This window comes from Diospyros lotus, chromosome 6, assembly GCF_014633365.1.
Source record: "Diospyros lotus cultivar Yz01 chromosome 6, ASM1463336v1, whole genome shotgun sequence".
In the NCBI taxonomy this organism is placed as follows: Eukaryota; Viridiplantae; Streptophyta; class Magnoliopsida; order Ericales; family Ebenaceae; genus Diospyros; species Diospyros lotus.
In genome coordinates, this window is record NC_068343.1 from 13,053,062 (window position 1) to 13,067,676 (window position 14,615).

At 32.5% G+C, this 14,615-nt stretch overlaps 1 pseudogene; it reads right to left on the reverse strand.

Annotated features, from left to right (window-relative positions):
- Window positions 1-76: 76 nt before the first annotated feature.
- LOC127804099 (diacylglycerol O-acyltransferase 2D-like) lies at window positions 77-8,766 on the reverse strand (annotated as a pseudogene).
- Window positions 8,767-14,615: the final 5,849 nt, after the last annotated feature.

The following is a 14,615-nucleotide window of genomic DNA, read 5'->3' on the forward strand; positions in this document are numbered from 1 at the left end:
ATAAAAAATAATAATAATTAATAATTTTGGGGCCTTTTTGGGGGGCCTATACTTGAGCCGGCAATTAGAGTATCAATCATTTTTAGATTAAATTAATCAATCCTTCTAAATTTGGGAGGAGGAGCTGTCACACATGTCTATTTTTTATTGAATTATTACACCAACTGTAGGAGATAAAAGCAGGGCATTTTAAAACAAATCTTCTGAAGATAGTTTTCAGAATCAGGATCATAGTATTCTCAGTTGAAGATCCCCATGGCCAACCCTTGCTTTGTGCCTATCGAAGAGGTCTTGGAGCGCTTCCACAAATTGACCGTGTAATTCATTTACCTTCAAAATAGGACAAAGAAGAGGTGGGAAGCAGTTAACAAAGATACGAAAGTTGGCCTCAAAATATTTAGAGTTTGCTTGCAAGCCAAATTTGCGATGGCAAACACTGCATTTAGAGATGGGAAATGGGCGGGCCGAGCCCGCATCTCGCTTGCCCTACCCATTTGATGAGTCGAACCGAATTTGGCCCACGAAGGAGATTGGTCGGGCCGAGTCAAGGAAATGGAACCTTGGACCCGGCACAGTCCTGTAGCCCTTAATAAATGGGCCAAAGTGGGCCGGGTCGGCCCCTGGGCCTGGCTATTTGGGCTGGCTCATGAGCCATTTATTTTTAATTTTTTTATATATAATTTTTTAAATATATATATATTTTTCCAAATGTAACTAATATTTTTTAAAATATGTTTATTAATGTTTACTTATAATTTTGATGTTTGTAAAATTATGATCTTTACAGTAAACATTATGTTTACAAAAATTACACTAAAATTATGTTTACAAACATAATAAACATTATGTTTACAAACATTACAATAAAATTATGTTTACAAGAAACATAATTTTTAATTATTATGTTTATAATTATTAAATACAAACATAATTTTTTTAAATATTTTTTTATTTTTTGGTGGGTCGGGCTGAGTGGGCCACGGGTCACATATTATTGGCCCAATACGGCTCTCATTTTGCTAGGCGGGCCGGCCCAACTCGTTTGCTACAGTAACGGGCCAAGCCGGGCTGGCCCATGGGCCATTCGGCCCATTTCCCATCTCTAACTGCATTTAAAGAAGTTTACAATTTTAAAGAAATTTGCATGGGGCCCACGCCTCCCGCACTACTAGTCAAATGCTATGTTGGCGGTGGGCAACATACCAAAGCCCTATTACTAAATAATACTATTTTCTTAAAAAGTTTAAGTAAGGTCATAATTAAAATCCAAGAAAATAATACTCAAACGTAAATGAAAACTAAAGATTGTAGAAAAGTTTTGGTAATCTCATTTTTTCACAGAATTAATTTACATTGAGATGTATGGTGAATCTCAAAACTCTTAAAAAGGTAACTATTACTAAGTCAACTACCTTAACTGTATATAGAAAACTAATAAGAAAAAAACATCTATACATTAAATACCTATACATTAAAAAAACTAAAATTAAGAATCTTTAGATCGATTCTTCGTTATATATTAAAAAATAATGGAATAAATCTTGAGGGTACTCAAATAAGTCCTTTGATTACTCGAGTAGGCTTCGAGAGTCTTCCATTTACTAGAGTAAGCAGCCAATCTTACTAAGTAAGCTGTCTATTCTTCAACTTACTTCAACATCTCCTTTTTTTCCAGCAAAGACATTAGATTTGACATTTCTCTTTGAACGTGTGGACGAGGATGATTGTGCATGCCTTAGATTCAAGCTAAGGAGAGGAAATCACGTCTAAATATGAAGCATGGCATAAAGGTCCAAAAGTTAATAACAACGGTGAGCCTAATCAATTGTTCACACGTACGAACGTGTGTGTGGATTTATGGGCATTTCCTTTGTTTCTACACACATGTAGTTATTTGGGAATAACTTTTTGTTATGCTTCTTTCTTTTTTAGCACAAGCTGTTTAGAAACCAGAGTTTTTTGGATTTTTTTAATCAGATTGTTTTAGTATAAAAAGAAAAAAAAAAAAACCCTCAAAATTTTGTGCTTTTTTGCTTTTGATTAATATTGGCCATTTTAAGAAATATATTTTTCTAACTTTTTCATCACCAGCAATCAGAAAATAGGAAATTGCCCCTTCTAACTTCTAAGCCTACACAATCTACTACCAAAAAAAAAAAAAAAAGTAAATGAAAGCAGCTATTTTGATTGCCCCTTCTAAATTTTTACTCCTAAATGCAGCAATAAACTATGTTTAAGATGGTGCAATGCGCGCTAAACCTCTTCTGTGGAGGGTCGTGGATTTTTATTAACTTCAATTGGTCTACCAACCACCACATCCACCGGATACTGATAGGGTACGGGAGACCTGCAAGAGAAGAATAGGGGTGGAGTTCAATCAGGCACAAACCATTTATGTTCTGCTTTACCAGTATATATAGTAACATAGAAATTCTCCCAGAACTGCATGCTGAGGCCACAGCCAAATTTTTTGGGCACCAAAAATCCCTATTTCTGTACTTTTTCCTGGAAATGTTAGAAGGCATGCAAATTGTCCCTGGGCTTGGGGTAGATCTTTTACTCATTTACTGTGGTCTCTGGTTCAGGCTATTCTATTCAATTCAAGGATCCTTTCATGCCTCATGTTCTTCTCAAATTGTCCACTCTTGTGGAGCAAGAAGCTTAATTAACATCAGTTCATCTGGATATATAATCTACTCAGTTGCAGTATGTAAATGTCCAACATGAGTTTGAAGGTCTCACAAAGCTGTTCAGATGAGGAAAATGGTAGTTAACCTGATGTTGGTTAGCTGAATGAGGACAAAGACCTTGCCCAAATCCACAACAGGAAGCCCGTCAAAATAATAATAATAATAAACGAAAGAAAACAAACTGCTGAACATAGTCCACAAAACCTTCCCATTTATTGTGTATAATCTGAAAAATTCCCACATCTTAATATGAATCCACTCGTAAGGTAGATATAGCAGATAAATAGATTAAGTGCAGCCTTGACGCTTGGTCACTGAAGAAATGGCAATAACATGAAAAAATTGCTAAACAAGTATGCTTCATGGTCAAAACGAACGAACAAACAAGAAGTATGAATTTCAACGTACCCAAAGATTCCCCAGAAGATAATTGGAATAAATTTAATAGCTGTAGAAAGTCGCACGTAACGTTTCCCAATAGGCATCGACCACTTATATGTACGTGACTGCAGTAGAATTGAGAGAGAAGGTGAAAGATAATATTTATTCAAACTAAAAGCATATCCATAAAATTAAAGATTATTTATGGATTGAAATAATTCACATGGCATAAAGATATCAATTAACAAGATACATGAGGATTGAGGAAGGACGGACTCAAAAGAAGAGAGCAGTTCTTTTTGAATCTGGGTATGCTGACTCTTGAGACATTGTCACAAAATAGTATCAAACTGATTCTGAGTTAGCATATTACAGATATGCATGAGGCATGCACTACAAAGTCTGCCAATGCTGCATAAGAGGGATGTCATGATAAAAATAGGCATCAATACCTGACCAAAACAAAAAACTGGGACTAAGGGCCGGCCCCATCTCCAGAGCTATGCGTATGAATCCTTTTCTTGATTTGATGAAAGCAACCTACAAAAATAAAGTCGGACCAGTGTGAAAGCTAGCTTGGCATAATATCTGAAACCAGAGGACTAAAGTTCGAGTTCAAAATAAAGAAGCTGTTGATAATTTAATGGCACAAGGTGCAATGTCTAGGTCTGATACCAACAGGCAACAGCCATCAGATACTATCCAAAACTTGTAAGAACACTATCAAATTATTTCTAATTTATTTGCAACCATAGCGTCGTTGGACACTTGGACATGTTCCCTTGCTAGATTCACACCGGAAAATATCGCAAGTTTAAAGAAGATAAAATCTATAGTGGTAAAAGGAACAAATATGAATCAGTACTTACTAGTTCTTATTCTCTTCATCTTTTTAGTTTTTAGTCTTGCTTGATTCACTTTGAAATGAATGAATTCATTTCCAATTCTGAACTTTTGTGTTTTGAATTATAAAAAAAAAAAAATTGTGGAATTGAATTTCATGCAATTTATTTTAAGACCAAAATACCTTTCATATTTCTAATCATATAACACCATATATATAAACACACACACACACACACATACTTATATATATATATATATATGTACACACATATATATAGACACAAGCAAGCACAGAGTACAAAATCTCAAATTCAGACTCATAAGAAAAATTGGACACATATTAAGATCAGTCATATATATATAGGCTAGGAAAGTTGAGAAGTTGTTTTAAAAGTCAGCAGCAAATAAAATTTCATACTATTAATCCTCAATCTAGATACATTTATGCCAGAACTGCAAACAAAAGAACTCAAATGATTTAAGAAATAGGAAAAACCTCAGAGCCACATTCCATATGGACTATCTCTTGCAGTCCACCTGGCACTATGATGCAGCTATAACCAGCTTCCAAGAGAGAGAGAAAATTCTTCCTTGATGCAGCTGTATATCCCATCCACGTCCATATATGCTTGAGAAATGGTGTGTAGAAAACCTGATTTTTTTTTTTTTGTTTTTTGGTGGGTGATTAACATATTTAATAAATACAGAAAGATAAGAATGCCTCCATGAACTTACAAGCAAGCACAAAGGGTGACTAACTTACAGTGCTATTCACAAGGAACTTAATTTTGGGAAGAGGAATAAAGCCTGTCAGTTCAGCAAGTGCAACAACACCAACGGGCAAAATAGAATGCGGTTCATAGCCAAAGACTGCATGAACATGGTTATTTCTTTACTAGAGCAAAACAGGAATAATGAGCTATAGAGTTATCAATAAGAGTAAATAGCAAGCTTCTTAGAGATCACAGAAGCAGACGCGTGATTAGTATTTACTCTCCTCATGACAGAATCAACAATGAACAGAAGAGGGACTTGCAAAAGAGTAAGACACGGAAAGTTAATTATGCAAACTTCACATAAAATACACTATACTAATTCGGCTCGCCCAATCACTTCTTTCAACTTTGTTGAAGTTGTGAAAGTATTCCAATTAATTGGGTTTTCCCAGGAATTTTAATGCTTAAAAATACTAAATTTTCCCAGTATGATAAAAATAAAGGTATCTTCAATTATTGGTTAGTTTTTAATTTTCTATTTTTTATGCTAAACCGTGTGTTGTTGACGTGATATAATAATAAATTTATTTAATTAAAAATATCGTCGTCAAACTACCTGAATATGCAAAAAAAAGGAACAGTTAGAGGGTTTAGAGAGGTCCTCACATAAATACTCCAATATTTAAGTCAAACATTGAAGATAATGAAGATTATATTGAAATCAGTATTAGAAACGTACATTCTTAAAAATGAGTGATTGTTTATTTATAGATGGGTATGAGGTAATTCTGATTAACTCAGAATTAAAATTCTTATAAATAATATCTATCTTGGCATTCTAAAACCCGTCATGGTTAGAATTCTTTATGAATAATTATTTATCTCTTTCTTAGAATATCTAAAAAGAGATTTTCGAATGTTAGAATTATCTAGTTTGCTTGTTATGCGGAACCTCTCCTAATTTTTAGGGAAAATTTACACTTTAAAGCCTAAAGAGTTATTTTAAGCTTTTAATGAGTTTTGGCCTATAACACAACACCTTCTATTATTGATGTGCGATGCATAAAAAATAAATTATAAGGGTTGAGATTAAAATAATACTTATATTCTTTTTCAAGATGAAATAGTAATGATTATAATTTCAAATTTTTCACTTCATATGATAACAAAAAAGTAGTATGATAAAATTAAAAGTATATTTAACTTTTTAAAAAAATATTTCCAGTCCTTTGGACCTTGTTGGTGGCTAAATACATATTTTTTCTTTTGTATTTTTATGATTTTTTTCATGTGGTCACTTAAATTTTTTGTTGTTTTAATTACACTTCTTAACTATACATTTTCGAGTCAATTATACACCTCAGATAGAGCGTACAACACATACTCTTTGAAATACTCAAATTATCTCTCACATGATCATCATCTCTACCACAACTTCTTCCTTTAATGGCTAACAACAAGATAAGTGCAACCTAATGGCTATAACGGAAAGTGTAGAGGTCGTCATTAGTTGGGGAAGGCAAAAAGGTGAAGACATCTATGCGGAAGGCGAAAAAACAAAGATATCAATGATGGCAGAAGATACAGAGGTCGTCGTAAAAAATGGCAGAAGGTAAAAAGGCAAAGGCATCAGCCGTGGTAAAAAGGCGAAGATGTCGACGATGGAAGAAGGTGAATAGGCAAAGGTGTTGGTAGTGGTAAGCTGTTGCTTTCGACTATTCACCTTTCACCACTGACGCTTTACCTATTTATCTTTCACTATGGTCATTGACATACACCTACCTTATTGCTAATTATTGAAAAAGAAATTATGACGGACATGGTAGTTGCGTGAAGGGTGATTGAGGCATTTCAACACGTGTTGCACGTTCTAATTGAGATATTATATTACCTAAAAAATATAGATAAAATAATAAAAATTTAAATAATTACATAAAAAATATAAAGTACAAAAATAAAAATATGTATTTGGACCTCATTGGCTCTTTCAGTTACTTTCCACACAATTTGAACACATGCCCCTCCCAAAAGCAGTGTGAGTGAATTCAGTAACAGGGAAACAGGTCATTTTGCATGACATGTGGGCCCAAATTTGGCAAGGAGATTGAAGGGCCCTGTTATTGTGTTTATCCTTGTTAGCAATCAGCGAATAACTTACAGTATTTTGTATTTTTAAAAAAATATTATATTCTATTTATTTAAAAGATTTAGATTAATATAAGACTTTTAAGATTAAAAAATTTAAAACGTGTACTAAATAAATTTTTTAAAAATTCAATTAAAAAATTTATCTAAAAAAATCCAACTATCCTCCTGCATAAAGACATTTCATTTCTACCTTTGAAGTCTGTTCAGAATACTCGCGTTGGTTTCGAAAATTCAAAACTGCAGAAATTCGTGGGGGGCAAGCCTCGCTGCGATTAATTAATTCAGTCAGACCAAACTTTTTGACGCCTCGACTGCTCCGCTTACGTGTCATCTTCCGACTTGTTGCTAGTAGACCCACATGGTCCCACTTTTGTTGACGGCTGTTTAATTATGATATGGTTTTTAATTTTTTTTCAGTAATTTCCACCTCCTGTGAGTTATAATAAGATTTAAAATACTAAAAATAAACTCATAACAGACTCAATAGTTGCTTTGTTTATCAGAAGAAATATATTTCAATCTTTCTGTTCTTATATTCAATCTTTCTAGATTCTGGATAAATTTCGTTGTCTAGATTAACGAACGCTCCAAGTTAATAGCTTGACCGACGTGTTTCTGTTCTTATATTCAATCTTTCTATTTGTGGATTTTTTTTTTTTTTGAAAATATCTTATCTTATATTATAATTTTACCAGAAGGTCACAGAAGAATTAAAAATTATATTTCAAGTTTGATTATTGATTTTACTATCCAGTTTCCGTGGATTCAAAGAACCATTTCGATCCCTATAACTATAAGCGTCGCAGCCTTTTGTTAGATTTTTAGATCTACATCCAGTTTCCTTTCCGGCACTGAATGATCAATTACACTATACACACTAGTAAACAGCCAAAAAACTGGATCCAACAGGAAGGGACCAGACCAGAGGTGGCATGGAAAGTGGGTATCAATGGCATCATTCACTCATCAAAAACAGTCGACTGATTCGACAGCGAGACGACTGAACGAAAACGATTTTGAGACATCAAATCAGTAAAGAAAAAGAAGAAGAAGACAGAAAACCTAACCATAGGCCTGATTTGGATCGAAGGCTTTAATATCCTCCACGTGAAGAAGAGTCACCGGAAAATAACCACAAGCATGCTTGGAGATATACCTGATGAATTCCATTTAATGATTGCACCATCATCATAGTCAAGGTTGCACGGAAACTGCTTGGAGCCATTTTTTTCTTTTTAAAATGTTTTCTGTTCTGGTTCTAAATCTTATTTATTTTTATATTTTAAAAAGATGTTTATTTTCACATTTTTATTTTCGTTTTGGTATAACCTAGATCATTATCATCATTTCTGTAGAAATTAAACTCACAATCCTCGTTGTCACTCTGAGATTAAGATCGCTAACCTCGACAATTTCCGGCGCCATTTACTTCGACCGTCCACCGGAATCACCGCAAATATCACAAGCAATCCCCATACTCTGATTATGATTAAAAAAACAAAAAAAATAAACTTCCGTTAATACAAACATTCGTAAAAGCGCATTCAGCATTCAACATACATAAAGCGAGCGAGGGAAACGTGAGACGATCGAACGCGAAGAGTTTGGGAAGGGGAAGGAAGATGAACGAAGCCAACACGAGAACCACGTTGAAGTGGATGGCCCCAAGCCAAACAATGAGAGCCAGTGCCGCCAGCATAGCCGAGCCGGCCGCCGAACCTTGGAACTCCGCCCGCCTCTTCCCTCGCCATCGAGAATCTCACCAAAAACAAGTTCTAAGACTTCCAACCACAATCACACACATGGAAACAGCTACATATCCGTACTGCATCAACAACACGGCACCGCATAAATATAGTTTGAGATCCACATGCAGTGTTGGCATTTGTCATGATGCGCCGTTTTCAATCCATTCCACGATGTCAGTCAGAATAAGATTTCACTCTTGGATCAATCCCCCCTCTCTCTCACTTTTCATCCATCCTACGCGGCTTACAGAGAGGGGTAAAATGTTGATTTTGTCCGGCCTGTTTTGCAAATTTATAAAATGGGTCACTGCCCCTTGTTCTATGCCTCCCTTGCTTGCCAACAATTATCGACGAGGCAAGACGACGATGGTGGCTAGACAAGGACGAGTGACTGCGGCGGAGAGGCGAGCGGCGGCCATGGCAAGTAGGGGAGGCGCAGAGGGGGGGAATCCATTGGAGGGGGAGAGGGAGAGCAGGGTGTGGGGGCAAAATGGTCTTTTTGCCCTCTTTCGATAAGTCCGTCGGGCTCTCTAGCATTTTTCAGCAAAAATATACCTAATCAATGAATGCAATTTATTAAGATATAATTATCTTTTTTTTATCATTTTAATTATTAATATTAAGATAATTATATTATTTATAATTTTATTTACCAACAATACCTTTTAAATTTTTTATAAAATTAAAATTATCTTTTTATTTTATTAAATATCATTAAAATAATATAAAATAAACATTAAATGACTTTCTATCTGAATAGATTCTAGCTATTTAGCAAAGTCTTTTTAATTATTGATGTTAGGATAATTATATCATTTATCATTCTATTTACCAACAATACCATTTCTTGTCATAATTTTTGAATTTTTTATAAGGTTTAACAAAACAAAAAGACAATTTTAACTTTATAAAAAAACTAAAAGTTGTGACTAAAAAAGGTATTATTGATAAGTAAAATGATAAATGACATAATCCTAACATCAATAATTGAAATGACAAAAAAAAAAAAAACAATTCTATCCAAATAAATTTTTTTTTTTGTAATTTCAATTATTGATGTTTGAAAGTTATTTAATGCTTGTTTTTATATTATTTTATAATATTTAACAAAACAAAAAGATATTTTTAACTTTATAAAAAATTTAAAAGTTGTGACTAGAAAGGATATTATTAGTAAATAAAATAATAAATAATATTATTATCTTAATATCAATAATTAAAATAATAATAAAGATTTCTATAACCTTTTAGGCATTTAGTTGCAACTTTTAGGTCCGTATTGTGCGTTTCTGTCCAGTGCCCACCGCTCATTTAGCTACATACATTTATGGCTGCTCATTATCAAACGAAATTTCAATATTAACCTTCTGTAGGGTCCTCCAAACCCTAAACTCCAGGTTTAGAGCTTGTTTGGCTTACCGTTATTAAAAATTGTTTAACTTTTAAGTTATATAAAATTTAAAAATTAGATAATATTTAAATTGATAGCATGTTCAAATAAATGTATTTTTAAGTTATTAATTATATAATTATATGTTTAGTTTGAAAGAGATATAAGTTATCAGAATTTGATAAAAAAATTTAAATAGATATGTTCAATAATATAAATAAAATTCATAAAATACTATTTTTTAATAAAAAATATTAAATATATTAATTCAATATATATATATATATAATTAACGGAGGAGAAGTTGGGGGCAACGGCAATGGTGAAGGCAAGAAGAGGCGACGATAAAAACAACAAAAGAGAAAATAGAGACAATGAGGATGGGTTGAAGGCGATAAACGACGGCGATGAAAGTAGATGGAGAATGACAGACGACGACGATGACAACAACGACGGATATGGGTCTGACTAAAAATAGTGGTTGGAGATGAATTTGGTGGCGGCAATAATAGAGAAAGCAAAGAGATGAAGAAAAGTAAACATTGAAAATATGTATTTTATTTGAGGATAAATCAATAATTTACTTAATTAACACAAAAAACTCTTAAGAATTTATTTGGGGGGGGTGGGGTAAAAAAATTAAACTACATAACTTATAAATTAATTCAATAATTTATAAGTGGTGAAACCTATAAGCTAAACACCAAATGCATGTCGCTGCTTTTTTACAACTAAACCTTCCCAAACTTGTAAACGGCTAGGCTAGCAGCGTCGGCGAGGAAGGACGGACGGAAGCAGACAGAAGCGGTCCCGTCGTACACCTTGCCTGTCCATGCTCTTCATGTCGCTATTCACCCGCCCCTCACTATCATTTCATATATTTACTACTCATAAAAAAAAAAAAAAAAGGGTTCAAATCAATCCCCCAACCTTTTCAATTAGATTAATTGAGTCTAAGATTAAGTGGTGGGACAAATAAATCTAAACCTTTTATTTATAAGTTAAATAAACCCAATTTCTTAGGGAAAAAAATAAAAGAAAAAAAAATTAGGATCTATTTTCTTTGTGTTTCAATTTTTAATTTTGAATTTTAATTTTTATTTTAGTAATCTATTTTTAGAAAACTAAAAATATGTTCTGTTTGTTATTCTGAAAAACTATTTCTCAAAATATAGAATTAAAAAATATGTTCTACTTAGAATTTTGAGAATAATTTTTTAATAATATTTTATTTAATAAATTTGATTATTCAGTAAATTAGAACTATTTAATGTTAATATATTATTAAGAAATATATATATTTTAAAGTTAGTGAATCTTACAATATTTTTTGTGTTACAAGAATAAAATATAAATAAATAAATAAATTGACTTGACAAAAAAATAGCCAAATTTTAAAACTCTATTTGTAAACGAGTTTGGATTTGAACTCAATAAAACTTGACTTGTTAGCTTGCGAGCTGGTCCAATTAAATGCTAGTGAGCAAGTTCGATAAATTGTTTGCGATTAGATATAATAATATATATATGTATAATATATTATATATATTTTATAAATATATTATTTAACATACATACATATATATATATACATATCTATTATTATTGTATCATTTATTAAATTATATATTATACATATTATTATTAATTTTCCCCCCACTTTTCTCTCCCTTTTTGATCCTCTCTCTAGAAACCTATTATCTCTTCCCAAGAAACCCACTCGTTCTCTTTCTCTTTCTCTCTCTCCTCTCTTTTTCCCTTTCTTGGCCACTCGTTGCTCTCACTCTAGTCCTCTTTCTTTCGCCACATTCCTCTCACCGTCGCCACCGCCTCGCCTCTCACTGCCACATTTTCTTCTCCAAGACTCTTCTCTTCGCTGTCTTCCTCTCGCCGTTGTCATTGCCTCACCTCTCACCATCGTCTCACCCCTCGTTATCGCTTTGCTTCTTTCTACCTTTCCTTTTGTTACCGCCTTGCCTTTCTTTGCCTCACCTCTTGCTGTCAATCGTCGCAAAAAAAAAAGATGGCAGTTGACGACGGGTAGTGACTGTGATGGTAGTGGCGGGTGTGGTCAATCATCGAGCTTTGAAGAGAAGAGAAGAAATGAGAGAGAAGAAAAGAAAGAATCGAATCTCGATATAAGGATGGAGAGTGTTTTTACGTTTTGGACTTGAAGAGCTTGTTTTAGCTAAAAACAACCAAAACGACATTTCATCGTTTTGAGTTTTGTGTACAAAATTTTAGTGTGTTTTGAAAAATGTATTTTTGAAAATGGGTAAGTAAATGTGTTTTGAGTGTTTTAGAAAACTAAGAATTGAAACGATATGAAAACAATAAAAAAAATTGGGTCTTAACATTTCTTGTTTTCCACCCAAAACAAAACCTTAACTTCTCTCATTTTTCACCCAAAATTGTAGATCACATAATTGATGGATTCACCTATGAGATCAGTTTCAAGTGTTTTCACCGCATCACGACAACACCAGAATAGTAATAGGCATGACTTCAGCTGCGATGAGCGTGTTAGGTATTACTACTATAGTATGATGGCACCAAGATGGGTATTTTGAAGTATCAGACAAAAGATTCTACTATTGTATGGTATTTGTTCGCAAAAATATTATTGTTTTTCTTTTATTTTATAAAGGAGTTTAATAAGAAACTTGTATGAATAAAACTATTTGGTTTTATTTTTGATTTTTCTCTTTTTAGATTATGAACTGTCGATATTTTTAGTGGCATGATCCTCAATTTACAATGAGGTTTATGGAAGTAATAAATGAGATAAGGTTTGATATAGAGACTAATGGATACAAATGAAGAAAATGAAGGGAAGAGCTTTGAGAGATGAAAGTGCTAGTGGAAAAGATTTGAAGATTTTGAAATTGAAGAGAAAAGTGAAATGAAAGAAATCAATATAGAAAATATATGTGGAGGATTTATCTATTGATTTTTTTATTTATTATGTTTATGGATTATATTTGTATTTTTATTTGTGATTGTTGATTTTGCTTGGAATGGAGTGAAAGTTGTGGTAGTTTTTCAAATCGGTTGAATGATTCTATCAAAGGGTAAACCTTTGACATCTTTAGAAAAATGATCGACTTCTTTAAAAATTAAATCAACAAATTTTGCAACTTGTCAACACCTTTAGAAAAATGGTCAATCTTTTTAAAAATTCAATCAACATATTTTGCAATCTATTGATAGTTTCATGGAAGCGATCGACTGTTTTATCAAACAGGTCGACAATTTTGAGAAACTTTCAACATGTTACAGTGATAGTCGACATTTTTTAAACTTATTACACAAAAATTGCAAAAAAAGTGTGAAAATGCCTTGTCAATAGTTTACAAGAATGGTCGATTGTTTTTGCTCTAAGACTAAAAATGGTCGACTCTTTTGACAAAGAGTTCTAACAATTTTTGCTTGATTCATCAACTCAATTTCTAAAACACAAAAGTGTCAACAATTTCTTTAACATTGTCAATAGTTTTGCTTCGTGTTTTAATGCATGATTTTGAAAGAATTTTGACACTCCTCTTAAATTTGTTTAATTTAAAAATAACTATTCTTTAATTCCTTAATACCATAATATGAACTTCCAAGTTGAAAATTTATGTCACAAAGGATTTTTCAAAGATATAAAATTTTTTGGCATTCTAAGATATAAAATATATTTCATTTTCAAATTTTAAAGATATAAGATTTTTCATCATCATAACATTATTAAAAGCAAAACAACAATCTTCCTCTTTCTAATAACGACAAAACTTTTATATAAAACCAAAAATTTTCTCCCTTTTGTCTTCTTATGCACTGCACTGAGAGCGTGTAAGTCATGCATGGGAGCAAATAAAAAATTGGGTTTATTTGGCCCATAAATAAAAGGTTTAGATTTATTTGATCTAAAACTTAATTTTGAGCTCAATTTACCTAATTGAAAAAATTAGGAGGTGGATTTGAACTTTTTTTCCCTCATAAATTAATTGTTGGGCTTAACTGGTTGGAAGCCTGAATGAGATTAGTGGGCCAATCTCTGGGCCCCGGTTATAATCTTCTGGGCCCAATGCCCCCAATGAGTTTGATTAAATCATGAAAAAAAATCTAATAAAAAAGCACGAAAATAATAATAATAATAATAATAATAATAATAATAATAATAAAAGAAGCATTGGTAACGAAGGCAAGTAAGATTCCATTAATTTCATGGACGGCTCCTCAATCATTACAACTTCCATAACCACCACTCCACTCTCCATTTTTCTTCAAGCAAATGAAACCTCCACCTTAATCCAATCCTCCTTAGCCCAAAGTCTCCCTCATTTCATACCCATCATCATTATCATTCTCATAATCACTCTACCTGACTTAATATTCTCATATAATTACAATGTATTTATTAATATCTCGATGTGTTTAATGTTTATAGTATATATAAGATGTTAATCACTTATATAATCTATAGAGTTAATTATTTAGGTCGCATTTCTTAAAATAAGTAAAATAAAATTGTATTAAGATAAGTTTTGAATGTTTTTCGAACTAAAATATGGAATGATTAAGATGAGATTGAAAAGTATTCTAAGATTTTTATCAAACTGTTTGTTAAATTTTTTGAAATGTATTAGATGATACACGCATCATTTTTTCTTATCTATAAGGTCCAACATGAATTTATCTAGAGAAGAGAGAT